The 13,322-nt window shown below is 44.9% G+C and overlaps 2 long non-coding RNA genes across 3 annotated transcripts in view; one reads left to right on the top strand and one right to left on the bottom strand.

Moving 5' to 3' along the window:
• Positions 1–170, bottom strand: part of LOC120095670 (uncharacterized) — a 7,832-nt gene extending 7,662 nt beyond the window's left edge. The window contains exon 1 of one of the 2 annotated variants that reach the window (XR_010056308.1): positions 1–170. This exon is cut by the window's left edge and continues 771 nt beyond it. This is a non-coding gene — a long non-coding RNA (uncharacterized LOC120095670). The other variant, XR_005491386.2, reaches the window with a different exon arrangement.
• Positions 1–10,528, top strand: part of LOC134481089 (uncharacterized) — a 12,971-nt gene extending 2,443 nt beyond the window's left edge. Inside the window, exon 2 of the long non-coding RNA XR_010056309.1 lies at positions 10,223–10,528. This is a non-coding gene — a long non-coding RNA (uncharacterized LOC134481089). The remainder of the gene's footprint in view (positions 1–10,222) is intronic.
• The last annotated feature ends 2,794 nt before the right edge of the window (positions 10,529–13,322 follow it).

Genomic DNA, 13,322 nt, shown 5'->3' with positions numbered 1-13,322 from the left:
TTGCTAGATCCGGAAGACATTTGTCTTGGCCTGCTCAAAGGTGTGGTGCTCATGGGAAGAATATAAAGGGAGAGACCTTATGGAGGAGAGAAGCAGATAACTGGACGTGACTGGCTGCTCCAGCCTGCAGTACTAGCTAGTAATTCCACTGTGCCATCTGCTGCTGTGACAAACACCAGGAGCAGAAGCGCCTTGGGGCAGAAAGGGTTTATTTCAGTTTATAGGTAAGGTCCACCACAGGAAGCCAGGGCAGGAGCACAAGTCAGGAACCTGGAGGCAGGAACTGAAGCAGGCACCTGAGAAATGCTGCTTACCGGGTTGCTTCTTCTAGACTTCCCAGCCTGCTTTCTTATACGGCCCAGAATCATTTGCATATATGGTGGCACCACCCATAGCGAGTGGGCCCTCCTGCATCAATCAGCAGGGAAGAAAATGCCCTATGGTCACGCCCGTAGGCCCACCTGATAGAGGCAGAGCTTCACCTGAGGGTCCCTCTTGCCAGGTTTGTCAAGTTGACAACTGACTGAAGCTAATTCTGACTTGGCTGGGCTGTGCAAGTTTGCTGCCTTCCGATTCTGTCCTCTGAGTCATGTGCTCTGTCAGTTTCTATCACTAGAATCAGCCTCAGCCCCAAGACGCTGATGTGGTATCAAGCAGTCGTTTTCAGAAGCATCGAGGAAAAATTATGCCTGGAGCTCTGCTCAGCAGCTGGATTCAGGCTCAGCTCTAGGTCTGGGGGCAGATAGGGAGGGGTAGGTGGGGACCAGGAGCCCAGAGTCAGGATTCCACACAAGAAAGCCGCAAGTACCAAGAGTCTGAGGATTGGTCTGGACCCACAGAAAGTCAGGCTGCACTTTAAGGGTGCTACATCGATGAGCAAAAATAAAAAGGGATGTCTTTTCGCCGTAACATTATCAGTGTGGCTGTTAAAACAAAACAACAAAAACAAACAACAATAATACAGAAAATAGCAAGCATCTCCCAGGATGCAGAGCGATTTGAATCCCTTGAGCACTGTTGCTGGAAGTGTACAGTTGCACAGCCACTTTAGAAAACGGTATGGCAGCTCTTCAAACAGTTATATATAGAGCTCGGTGGAGCGCAGGCACTGCCTTTCTGGGAAGCGTTAGGAAGAGTCTTGAAGTAGTGTCTGCACACCCAGCTCACAGAGGCAGTATTCACAATAGCCAAAAACGGGAGGGCATCCGCGTCCAAGGAGGTGGAGGATGAGATGAAAATGTGATGCATACGGGACTCTTATCTCAAACAGAAAGAAAGGCTGGGGGTGCCACTGTTGGTAGAGGGCTGGTCCTGTGAGTGTGAAGACCTGAGCCTCCAGAACACACAGACATGCTCGGTGTGGTGGTGTGCGTTTATAATCCTAGCTTTGGGAAGGCGGAGACAGGAGGAGCCCTAGGGCGTGCTAGCCAGCTAATTGGTGGGTTTCGGGCCAATGCGAGACCCTGTCTCTCAGGAGCTGGAAAGGGTTCCTGAAGATGATACCTGGGGTAATCCTCTGCCTCCGCCCACCTACGCACAGCTGTTTGTTGGTTGATTTGGTTGTTTTTTGGTTTTTTTTTTTTAAGTTGTTGCTTTTTTTAAAGATTTATTTATTTATTTTATGTATATAAGTACACTGTCGCTGTCTTCAGACACACCAGAAGAGGGCATCAGATCCCATTACAGATGGTTGTGAGCCATTGAACTCACGGTTGCTGGGAAGTGAACGCAGGACCTTTGGAAGAACAGTCAAGTGTTCTTAACCACTGAGTCATCTCTCCAGCCCTTAGTTGGTTTTTCAAGGGAAGAAAATTCTAACACATTCTGTTTGAAATGAACCTTGGGAACTTTATGCCATGCAAAATAAGCCAGTTAGCAAAGGACAGAGGCTTTATGATTCCTTGCACAGTGGCATTTAGACAAATCAAAAATCATAAAGGAAGGAGAATGCCAACAATCATAGGATGGGAGAAGTGAGGAGTTCCTTTAGTTTCCTTATTTACTTTTTCTTTAGTTGTCTTTCCTTTCAACTTTGCAAGATGAAAGGAGTGGGGTGACTCTATGCATTATAAATGTATTTAACCTAACTGACCTGTATGGTCAAAAGGGATGAAGACACTAAATTATATGTTTCTTGTATTTTATCACCAAAAAATTATGGAGAAAAAAAAACAAAACAGGATGACAAGGCTGGAGAGATGGCTCACTGGTTAAGAGCACTGACTGCTCTTTCACAGGACCTGGGTTTGAGTCCCAGCACCACGTGGTGGCTCACAGTCACCTGTAATTCCAGTGCAGGGGATACTACACCCCCTTCTGGCCTCTGAGGGCGTGGCACACAAGTGATACACAGACACATGGAGTCAAAGTATCGATTATCAATATACATTTTTAAAAGTAAAACTCTTTTTTTAAAAAAAATCATACAGGGTGAGCAATGGAGTTTGAATTTCAGACAAACAACAATATTGTTCAGCATGGTTATATCTTTTGCAATGCCAGGAACATACGTATACTAAAATTCTCCTTGCGTACCTGAAATTTCCTTGGGCATTGACTAATTATCTGGCAACCCAGACACTGGTCATGGTTATGTTATGCTTTGGTTGTTGTTGTTGCTGTTGTTGTTGTTTGAGGGATGGTTCACAGACATGAAAAGAGAAGCTGAGAGATATCCACCCAGGTCAGAGCATGGCTCCTGGGCAGGTACTTTGTCCTGTTTTCATTTGCCTCTCCAGCCTGGTGAACCTCCACATGAGTAGCCTTCTCTGCACCACTGGGTCTATGTGTCTGACAGCACTCACCTTGTAACACGCTCACTGACTGACCTACCTGCCTCCACCTTGGATGCTAAGTGACTGCATTTCTAAGTCAGAGAATCTGGTATCAACACAGCCGGGTGACTTTAGTAACTCATGTTATCTGAATCGAGTTCCTCCTGCTCCTATAAAATGGGGATACCACTAAGGTACTGGGATAAATGAGATCATGCTGGTAAGGCACATCGTAGGTGCCCTGGAGTATGAAGTGCGGTGGCTTCGCAGACCTTGAATGGGGGAACCCTGTTGCTGAAACTGCTAGCATCATCTACACTGCAAGGAGGCACTGATGGGTACGTAAATGGACCAAGGGAGGACATGCGTCCTGTGTGACTCTGGCTCCTAGTGCTCCATCCTTGCTGTTAGCCCGGGTTCTGGTGGAGACCTCATTCCCTCAGTTTCCACTGCCAGCCTCTGAGATGGCCTGAAAGAGGTGCGGGTTTGCCTGAGCCATGGTCGGAACTAGGATAAAAGGCATGCCGAATTGGTGCACATAATTCTGAAGTTTGGAGCTTGAGATTAGGACACACCCAGGCCAACCCAGGAAAGTGGGCAGGTTAAAGACTGAGCTGGAAGTTCTCTCCTGTTCTAGGCTTCTGCAGAAAGTTTGAGCTCAGAGGTGCTCAGAGCCCCTGCTGTGCAAAGAGACAGGCTTCTCAGAAGGTAGAGAGACAGATTGTAGAGGCTGCTTGCCTCCTACAATCAGATAATAAAAGATAGTGATAAATAAATGAATAGGAATCGACTTAATTGTTTTTAGGGATAGAAGGCAGATATAGGGGGTTGGGGATTTAGCTCAGTGGTAGAGCGCTTGCCTAGGAAGCGCAAGGCCCTGGGTTCGGTCCCCAGCTCCAAAAAAAAAAAAAAAAAAAAAGAAGGCAGATATAGTAGTAATTGTTTAAGTGTGTTTCAGTATGCATGGAATAAGGAAATCCAGGCCTTTGACCTCAAATGTAGGAAACAAAGGCATAGAGGTAGAAACCCTATCTCAACAAAATAATAATGAGATATTAATCTCCATAGAAGGGAGAATTAATGAAAAGCAATTTAATTATTTTTTAAGGATAGAAAGGAGATAAATGTTTTAAAGGAAAGTTGAAACGTCTATGCCAGGAGAGGCAGCTGAGTTCTTTGAATGTGGGCTACATGGGAATTCTGGGATTGCTTAACCTGGTATGATAAATTGATAGCCTGGAAATAGACTCATATAGAAATATAGAAGGGAATTTAATTGACGTTAATCTCCAAAAAGGGAGAATTTGTGTATGCACAGATGAATGAATAAATTTAGGTCTTGATTAATGGTGAAGAACAGGTAGGGATGGGGCTGGGGTAGTAGCTCAGTGGTAGAGCGCTTGCCTAGGAAGCACAAGGCCCTGGGTTCGGTCCCCAGCTCCGAAAAAAAGAACCAAAAAAAAAAAAAAAAAAGAACAGGTAGGGATAATGAAGGAGCACGGTGTCAATGGATAATGGAAATTGATCAGATTGCTGTGATTGCTTTGGGTTGTCTTAATTATAAAATGTGTGTCTTTATAAGTTTGGTGGTCATGATATTAAAAATCCTCTGGGAGAGAGGTCAGAATAGAGCAGGCCTTAAGAGAAAGAAGCTGCTAAGTTCAATCAATCTCTACCCTTGATGATTTCGGGTTACTGGACCAAGGCCATGCTATTGTGGGAGAGACACTCTGTGTTTGTGATGATAGGAAAGAAGAAAAAGGCTTTGGGCCCTTTCCAGAGTGATATGGGTCAGATATGATGGGGGAAGACCCCCTGAAGAACTTGAATACAGAAAAGAAAAATTAGAGAAAGTCAAACAGGACAGTTCCCTGCCTCCTGATGCTGTTTCCAGGGACTTGCTTCCAGAACAGCTGCTGATTCCAGATTAACTCAGTTCATCCAGCCTTTCAGACAGACCCTGCCAGAACTTCGGTTACACCTTGAGTGTTCAAAACATAGAGACTGGATAACAGATGCTAAAGCTACCTTTCTTAAGTGTAGCCAATTTTTCCAATTTTTCTACCGCTCCCCACCCCTTAAAAAAAATTCATCACCCCAATTCAGCAGGAAGAAACCATGGAGATTTGTCACCCAGATTCCTTGGGTCTGTGCCTGGTTATGGTTATTTTATGGATTATAGATAGGTTGTCAGTTTAAGGGATAATTTGGAAATGGTCATAATTTTGAACAGGGAGGAAATATATGGGATAGATTACTAAATTTATTATTTTTTATTATTTTTTATTTATATGAATACATTGCAACTGTCTTCAGACACACTAGAAGAGGGCATCGGATCCCCTCACAGATGGTTGTGAGCCACCATGTGGTTGCTGGGAATTGAACTCAGGACCTCTGTAAGAGCAGTCAGTGCTCTTAACCACTGAGCCATCTCTCCAGCCCCACTAAATTTATTCTTAAACCAAGCATTGCATAGCCACAATCTTTAGAAATCTTTATAATTGATAGAAAATTAAAGCGATCATTTCTTACATTGGTACAAAATTTATATATTGATACAGATTTAAGGTTTTCATTGGTATAAGTTTTTATATTGATACAAAATTTGAAATTAATATTGTTACTCTTAGATACACATTGTGCCTATGCAACCCATTTGAGAATACCAGGCTTAGACCCAGTCCTTCTGTAGCTGCGATTACAAACTGTTTAGGATGATTAAATAACACAAGTTAGGGGCCAGACAGTGAACTTGTGGTTATATTAGATTCTGAATCAATTATAATAAGGTGCTTTCAATATTATTCAAATAGAAATAGCTAAGAGTAGTCAAGGTTTAACAGTTCAGATACACTTTATATAGTCTTTAAAAGCATCAGAAATTCATAGAACATGACATTTAAAGCCATTTCATTATTAATAGAAAAACTGACTAAGAGATACGTCTACTCCTTACAGTATCCCCTTCATAGTTCAAAAAAGATATTGAGCATCACAAGCTCCATATAGAGTTGCTCCAGTTGTGGCAAAGTAGCCACTGGGCATAAATTGCCCTAATTCATCTTCAGACAAAAATAGTGTCCAGGGGTTGGGGATTTAGCTCAGTGGTAGAGCGCTTGCCTAGGAAGCGCAAGACCTTGGGTTCGGTCCCCAGCTCCGATAAAAAGAACAAAAAAAAAAAAAAATAGTGTCCAGGAAAGGATACAAGATATGGGATAGTGGACAGGTTTGCTCTGCCAAGACAGAGTGAGGTGTCCTTCATAGTTCCTGCTTCACTTAAGGTCTGTCAGGTGGTTCTGGGCCACAAAGCTGCTCCAATGTTTTGGGGGACTGTCCAGGTAGTCAGCTATCTCTGGAAATTGGTTATGTTTTGGAAGCTTCCTATATATTCAGACATTTCATTTGTTTGTCAATCTCTGATGGCATTGAAGACTAGTTATAGTCTCATAATCAAACTTAAGTTGGCTAGCACTGAGGAAGATGATGTAGATTTGAAAGGATGGTTTTCAGATGGCGATGCAAGTTAAAGTCAAGACAAAATTCAGGTATAGAATTGTAAACTCTTGAAGCTAGGATAGATGTTAGAGTAATGTGCCTAGATTGACAAAATTGATGGACTGAATAGCATACCTTACAGTTTACATAACTGTTATAACTAGGTTCAATGTATAACTGGATGAAAAGGGCGAGATGTTGTAGATTTTATTTAACATTTATATTATGTTAACTAAAATATAACACGAGAATCCAGCAGGTAAGACGCTGTGGGTCCATGACCCCAGTTGGTTCCAATTGGTAAATTAAGTTGCCACTGGCTAATGGCTGGGAAGAGAGATAGAGACAGGATTTTAGATTTCCCAGGCCAGGGAACTGAAGGAAGAAGAAGGATTTAGTATCGCCACGCCAGGGAAGCGGGAGGATCAGGCTTGAGAGCTGCAGGAGAGAGAGCATACAATCATGTGAGAGCCAGGGAAGAGCGGCCCCAGGGCCCCTCCCCCCACTGGGTCTGGGGCAGCAAAGATGGAGTATAGATTTTAGTAAGTAATGATTCAGGAGTATCAGAGGGGACACATTGGCAATGTGGAAGTTTGGGAGTGGCCCAGCCATTGAGCTGATTAAGGCATATGAGTTATAAAGCTGTCTTTCTGTCTGTCTGTCTGTCTTTCATTCGAGAGTCCAGCACACTGGGGAGGATAGCAAGGAACTCACGTTACCACCATTGAGGAGATTAGAATGGATTAACCAACTACAGCAACAGCTCACCCTGTAAAGTCATTTGCCACCAAGCCTAAAGGCCTGAGTTTAATCCCCAGAACCAACATAGAGGAACAGACACAATTAACTCCTAAATGTTGTCCTCCGACCTCCACATGTGTATAGGGGACTCGCATGTGACTCACATAAATAAATGTAAAAAATAAATAAATGTAAAAAATACCCAGTACTGTCTGCCATCTCATCAGGGGACCAGGCATAGAGTGATCGAATACCATGTCCAGGTAATAACTAGTTTGCACTGGAGTCTGCATACTAACTGCCTTCATTCTAGAATCCACATTCTTAATGCACTGCGGACTTTACAAACACTTAGCTACAAATGCAAACCAGTAAATGACCACCCAGCAACCCTACACCACCCCTAAAGCTATTGGTGGCCTTTGTTTTAGTAGATCACCAAATGTGACATCAAAGTTCCCTCCAGAGAGAAAAAGCAAAATTGATAAAAATCTTACTGCAGAACTGTCCCAGCAAAGTATCACAAAGTGTATGGCAACAATGTTATTGTGTCACTACTCTGAAAGATAAAAACCCAGATCCAAGTGCCAGCTATGCTGGTACCTTCTGAGGGCTAGGGAAAGGAAAGGGAAAGGAAAAGGCTCTGCCTTGGTTTCTGGGGGTGTCTTGTAGGTGTTAGTTCTTTTTCTACTATGTTGGTACCAAGGATCAAACTCAGGTTGTCAGTTCACCTGCTAAGCCATCTCGTTAGCCTTTTTAAATTTTTTTAAAATGTTGAACAAGAAATATTTAATGAGGGGTTGGGGATTTAGCTCAGTGGTAGAGCGCTTGCCTAGCAAGCGCAAGGCCCTGGGTTTGGTCCTCAGCTCCAAAAAGAAATATTTAATGATACCATGACCACACATGTGTGATGAGCCAACATAGGTTTAAAACATGGAGCTGGAAAGATAGCTCATCAGGTAAGTGCATTTGCTGCTCTTGCAGGGCACCAGGGTCCCAGCCCCACATGCTGGCTCACAACCGTTCATAATTCTAGCCCCAGGAGTCCAATGGCCTCTTCTGACCTCCTCAGGCACTAGGTTTGCACCACATACCCACACATACATGCATGCTAAGCCACTCATACACCTAAATCTAAGTTTTAAGAAAACCATATGCACACGCATTCACAACCAGTCAAAGCATGGAGTAAGTGGCTGTGAGTGCTTAGCTCCCAGTGGAACACCCACATCAGACTCCAGCCCAGCCCGAGGGGTAAGGAACACTGCAGAAGAGGGGCTGGACACAGCTCAGTGGCTAAGAGCACTGGCTGCTTTCCAGAGCAGCTGGATTCAGTTCCCAGCACCCATACTGCAGCTCACAACTGTCTGCAACTCCAGTTCCAGGGGATACGATGCTCTCTTCTGGCCTCTTTGTAGAAACTAGGAACACGAAAGATGCCCAGATATACCTACAGACAAATAACCATTCACACAGAAATAAATAAAAATTTACTAAGAAGAAATACCGTAAGCTGGAGGGTAGGGAGGAGCGCTGTAAACTGCGTCTCCTGAGCACGGTGTGGCTGCTGCACTCATGACCTGCCCAAGATCAATTAGCATAGATCGGGGAAGGGCTCATTGATGGCTCTTGTGGGCACAGATCTTTTAATTTGGGGGAGTGACAAGTTGACCATGCTCTAGTGAAGGGCCCCATGTCCCTGCTTATACAATCAGGACTCAGTGGGAGAAAAAGAGGAGGAGGAGGAGGAGGAGGAGGAGGAGGAGGAAGAAGAAGAGGAGGAGGAGGAGGAAGAAGAGGAGGAGAAGGAGGAGGAGGAGGAGAAGGAGGAGGAGAAGGAAGAGGAGGAGGAGGAGGAAGAGGAGGAGGAGGAGGAAGAAGAGGAGGAGGAGGAAGAGGAGGAGGAGGAGGAAGAGGAGGAGGAGGAAGAAGAGGAGGAGAAGGAAGAAGAAGAGGAGGGGGAGGAAGAGGAGGAGGAGGAGGAAGAGGAGGAGGAGGAGGAAGAGGAAGAGGAGAAGGAAGAAGAGGAGGAGGAGGAAGAGGAGGAGGAGGGGAGGAAGAGGAGGAGGAGGGGAGGAAGAGGAGGAGGAGGAAGAGGAGGAGGAGGAGGAGAAGGAAGAAGGGGAGGAGGAGGAAGAGGAGGAGGAGGAGGAGGAGGAGGAGGAGGAGGAGGAGGAGGAGGAATGGTGTGGTAGTACATGATTTTAACCCAAGCACTTGGAAGGCAGAGGCAGGAGGATCCCTGTGAGTTTGAGGCCAGCCTGGTCTAAATTGTGAGGCTCCAGGATAGCAAGGACTACATAGATCCTGTCTTAACAAAACAAAACAGCAGAGGCCATGGAGTTGGGAAGAGGAATGTACTGGGGAGGGGGGCATTGGAGGGGGGAGTAAGGAGTAGCTGTGATAAAAATATATTGTTTACATGTATGAAATTAAAAAAGAATACTGCACTAAAGAACAGGTACAGGGGGGCTGGGGATTTAGCTCAGTGGTAGAGCACTTACCTAGGAAGCGCAAGGCCCTGGGTTCGGTCCCCAGCTCCGAAAAAAAAAGAACCAAAAAAAAAAAAAGAACAGGTACAGGGGACTGGAGAGATGGCTCAGTGGTTAAGAGCACTGACTACGGGGCTGGGGATTTAGCTCAGTGGTAGAGCGCTTACCTAGGAAGCGCAAGGCCCTGGGTTCGGTCCCCAGCTCTGAAAAAAAGAACCAAAAAAAAAAAAAAAAAAAAAAAAGAGCACTGACTACTCTCCCAGAGGTCCTGAGTTCAATTCCCAGCAACCACATGGTGGCTCACAACCATCTGTAATGGGATCTGATGCCCTCTTCTGGTGTGTCTGAAGACAGCTATAGTGTACTTAGATATAATAAATAAATCTTTAAAAAAAAAAAAAAAAGAACAGGTACAAACGGACCTGTTTAGTGGGCAAAGAGGTTTCCACACAAGCCTGAGATCTATGTCCAACCCTCTGAATCCATGTAAAAGTAGAAAAAGGGGAAAACTCCCCAAAAAGTTGTCCTCGAACGTCTACCTGTGCACATTGTATAAATGCCACCCCCTATATTATGCACACATATATAAACAATATAAATAATAATGAGTTAGGGCCAGGCTCTGCCAATGGAGGGGTTTAATGTCAATTTATAGGAGGCCCCTTTACCTTTGAACTATCTTACTTGTCTATATTAACTTTGTTTTTGTCCTGAAAGGCAATCTTCTGGTTCAAAGGCAAATTACCTGGAAACTTGTAAAAATACCAGTATGAATGTTTGAACCCATCTCCCCGGTTGGCAGCATTTACCTGGCCATCTTTTAAGAGTCTTGCTGGGGGCTGGAGAGATGGCTCAGTGGTTGAGAGCACCGACTGTTCTTCCAGAGGTCCTGAGTTCAATTCCCAGCAACCACATGGTGGCTCACAGCCATCTGTAAAGAGATCTGATGCCCTCTTCTGATGTGTCTGAAGACAGCTACAGTGTACTCATATATAATAAATGAATAAATCTTAAAAAAAAAAAGAGTCTTGCTGGGTGTGCCTCTGCCTCTGCCTCTGCCTCTGCCTCTGCCTCTGCCTCTCTGCCTCTGCCTCTGCCTCTGCCTCTGCCTCTGCCTCTGCCTCTGCCTCTGCCTCTCTGCCTCTGCCTCTGCCTCTGCCTCTGCCTCTGCCTCTGCCTCTGCCTCTGCCTCTGCCTCTGCCTTTGCCTCTCTCCTGATTGCTGAGATCAAATGAGCATGCCACCACAGCCAGCCTTTTTACATGTATTTGGTATGTGCATGCATGTTCATGCCATGGTGCACATGTGTGGAGGTCAGAGGATAACTTGTCTGAGTCAGTTTTCCCCTTCCACTGTATGGATTCTGGGGAACAAACTCACATCCTCAGGCTTAATGCCAAGACCTCTTATCTCCCAAGCTATGACTGACCCTTCAGCAGTCCCTTTAGTGGACCTCCATTCACCATCTACTTCAACTACAAATTAGTTCCAACCGCCTTTTGAACTTTTTCTTCAGACAGCATGACTGACACTGTAATCACGACCACCCAGCCATTCCTTCTTTTCAGCTGTCTTAGTGAAGAGCCAGCCCTATTATTCCCAGCAGACGATGGCAACAGCATCTTGCTCTTGGCGTACAATCATGTCCACTGACCTAATTTTTCTGGCATGTGTCTAGGTAGATGTTCTTGTGTGTGTACGTACATGCTGTTAGGCTAGATTTTGTCACCTTGATATAAGTTGGCATCATTTGGGGAAAGGGACTCACAGTTGAGAAAATGCCTCCATAAGATTTGCCTGTAGGTGTCTGCGGTGTATTTTATTGATTAATGATTGATATGGGTGGGCCCAGCTCACTGTGGGTGGTGACACCCTTAGAGAAAGATCCTGAATGGTAAAGAAAGCAGGCTGAGCGGTGTACACGGTAGCAAGGCAGCAAAGATTCTCGAAGGTCTCTGCCTTACTTTCTTTTTTTTTTTTTCTTTTCTTTTCTTTTCTTTTATTCGGAGCTGGGGACCGAACCCAGGGCCTTGCGCTTGCTAGGCAAACGCTCTACCACTGAGCTAAATCCCTAACCCCTTTGCCTTACTTTCTATCCCCAGGTTGTTGCCCTGCCTTTTCTTCATGTTGGGACTATAAATTGTTTGGTCAGGGTGCTTCCCATAGCAATAAAAATTGTAAGAGAGGGGCCAGAGGTCAATACTGGGTGTCTTCTTTAGCTGTTTTCCAAACCTGGACCCCACTGGTTTGGGTAGACTGACTATTGGCCATCAAGCTCAAGGGATCCCCCCATTCTGTACCCTAAAGCGCTGTACCCTAAAGAAGCTTGTGGTATTCAAGACTGCTTCCACAGCAAACACTACTGACCGAGCCATCTCCCTATCTCTGAATACCTCAATACCTCTCTCCTTCATATCCCAAGTCACCTCAGTTGTGTCTCCATCATAACCTACTGTTGTTACTTTTTGCATAGGATTATACGGTGGATCAGGCTGTGACCCTGACACAAACCTTTGCTCTTCCACAATACTGGAAAAATTCAAAGCCCTTAGTTTGACAGCTAAAATCTGGGCTCAATATCTTGGTGCTATACTCTCACCACTTCTCCGGCGTGCAGTTTCTGCTTACATCCTGCGTTACAGCACAGACTTCTATCTGCCTACAAGAGTGATCTATGCCTTCATCTCCTGAGATTCTCCTTAGACATCATTCCACATTCAGAGCATCCTCCACCACACAGGACCGCACAGTCCATTAAGGCGTGACCTCTGGTGCTGTGGCCACCCTCACGGAACTCTGGAGGAACTGCGGGACAGACTGCTGTTTCTAGTTTTGTTCTTCTCTATTTATATCCATCGCAGCTGGCAAGGGCCCGTCACGTAATGGGTGCTACAAAATGTTTAAGCAATACTGAATTAACTCTTCTGATTTCTTTCTTTCTGAGTAGGTGGTTGATAGCAGGGTGGCTGAAGAGACCTTTCACAATCTGACAGCTCAACTATGGCCACATAAAACACATAAGTGTGGGGACTCACACTTCCGTGTATTGGCTGCAGAGCGCTCTCTGAAAAGGTGGACAGCACTCAGCTGTTTCTCAATGCTTCAGGCAGCCAGCCCCTCACCTTTCAGTAAAGAATCATGTGTGCACAGCTTGATTGCTCTGGGAACCTTGGCTAGAAATGACTATCACCCTTTAGCTTCTGAAGAGGATTTTCGCTGAGTTTTCATTCCAATCGTAAATAAAGCCTTTTTTCCTTCAAACGTGAAGATGTACCATATATGGCAGCACATGTCTGTAATCCTGGCAGCAGGACAGATCTAAGTTCCAGACCAGCCTGCTGCACTCCAGAGTGAGACCTTACCTCAAAAAAACATAAAAATATGGTGGCTCAGACAAAGACTGTGTTTCCCGCCACATGCAGAGTCTAGACTTAAATGCACTCACATGACATCAAAGTAGGAAGGCTGGAAGGAGGACAGAGGCAATGGGAAGGGTGTGACCAAAGTGCATGATACAAAGGTGAAAGCAGCATAAAAAACTGTCACTCGTACACAATGAAGGAGCACAGAGCACAGACTGGGAAATGAAGCAAGTCGGCCATGTTAAACAAAGATGCCTAACCTACATCCATTACAATATGCTTAGAACTAAACTTCAGACATTAGCCTTTTGTGAGTTAGTTATGGTGCTAGAGATTGAGCCCAGGGCCTTGTGCATGCTAGGCAAGTACTCTATCGCTGCGCTAGATCCCTATGCAGACATTAGCTTTAAAAAAATATTAATTTTTACATTTTGTTTATTCTGTCTGGAACTGTG

The sequence above is a fragment of the Rattus norvegicus genome, chromosome 11 (genome assembly GCF_036323735.1).
Source record: "Rattus norvegicus strain BN/NHsdMcwi chromosome 11, GRCr8, whole genome shotgun sequence".
Taxonomy (NCBI): domain Eukaryota; kingdom Metazoa; phylum Chordata; class Mammalia; order Rodentia; family Muridae; genus Rattus; species Rattus norvegicus.
Note: the sequence above shows the minus strand (reverse complement) of the source record. Positions and strands in the feature narration are given on the sequence as shown.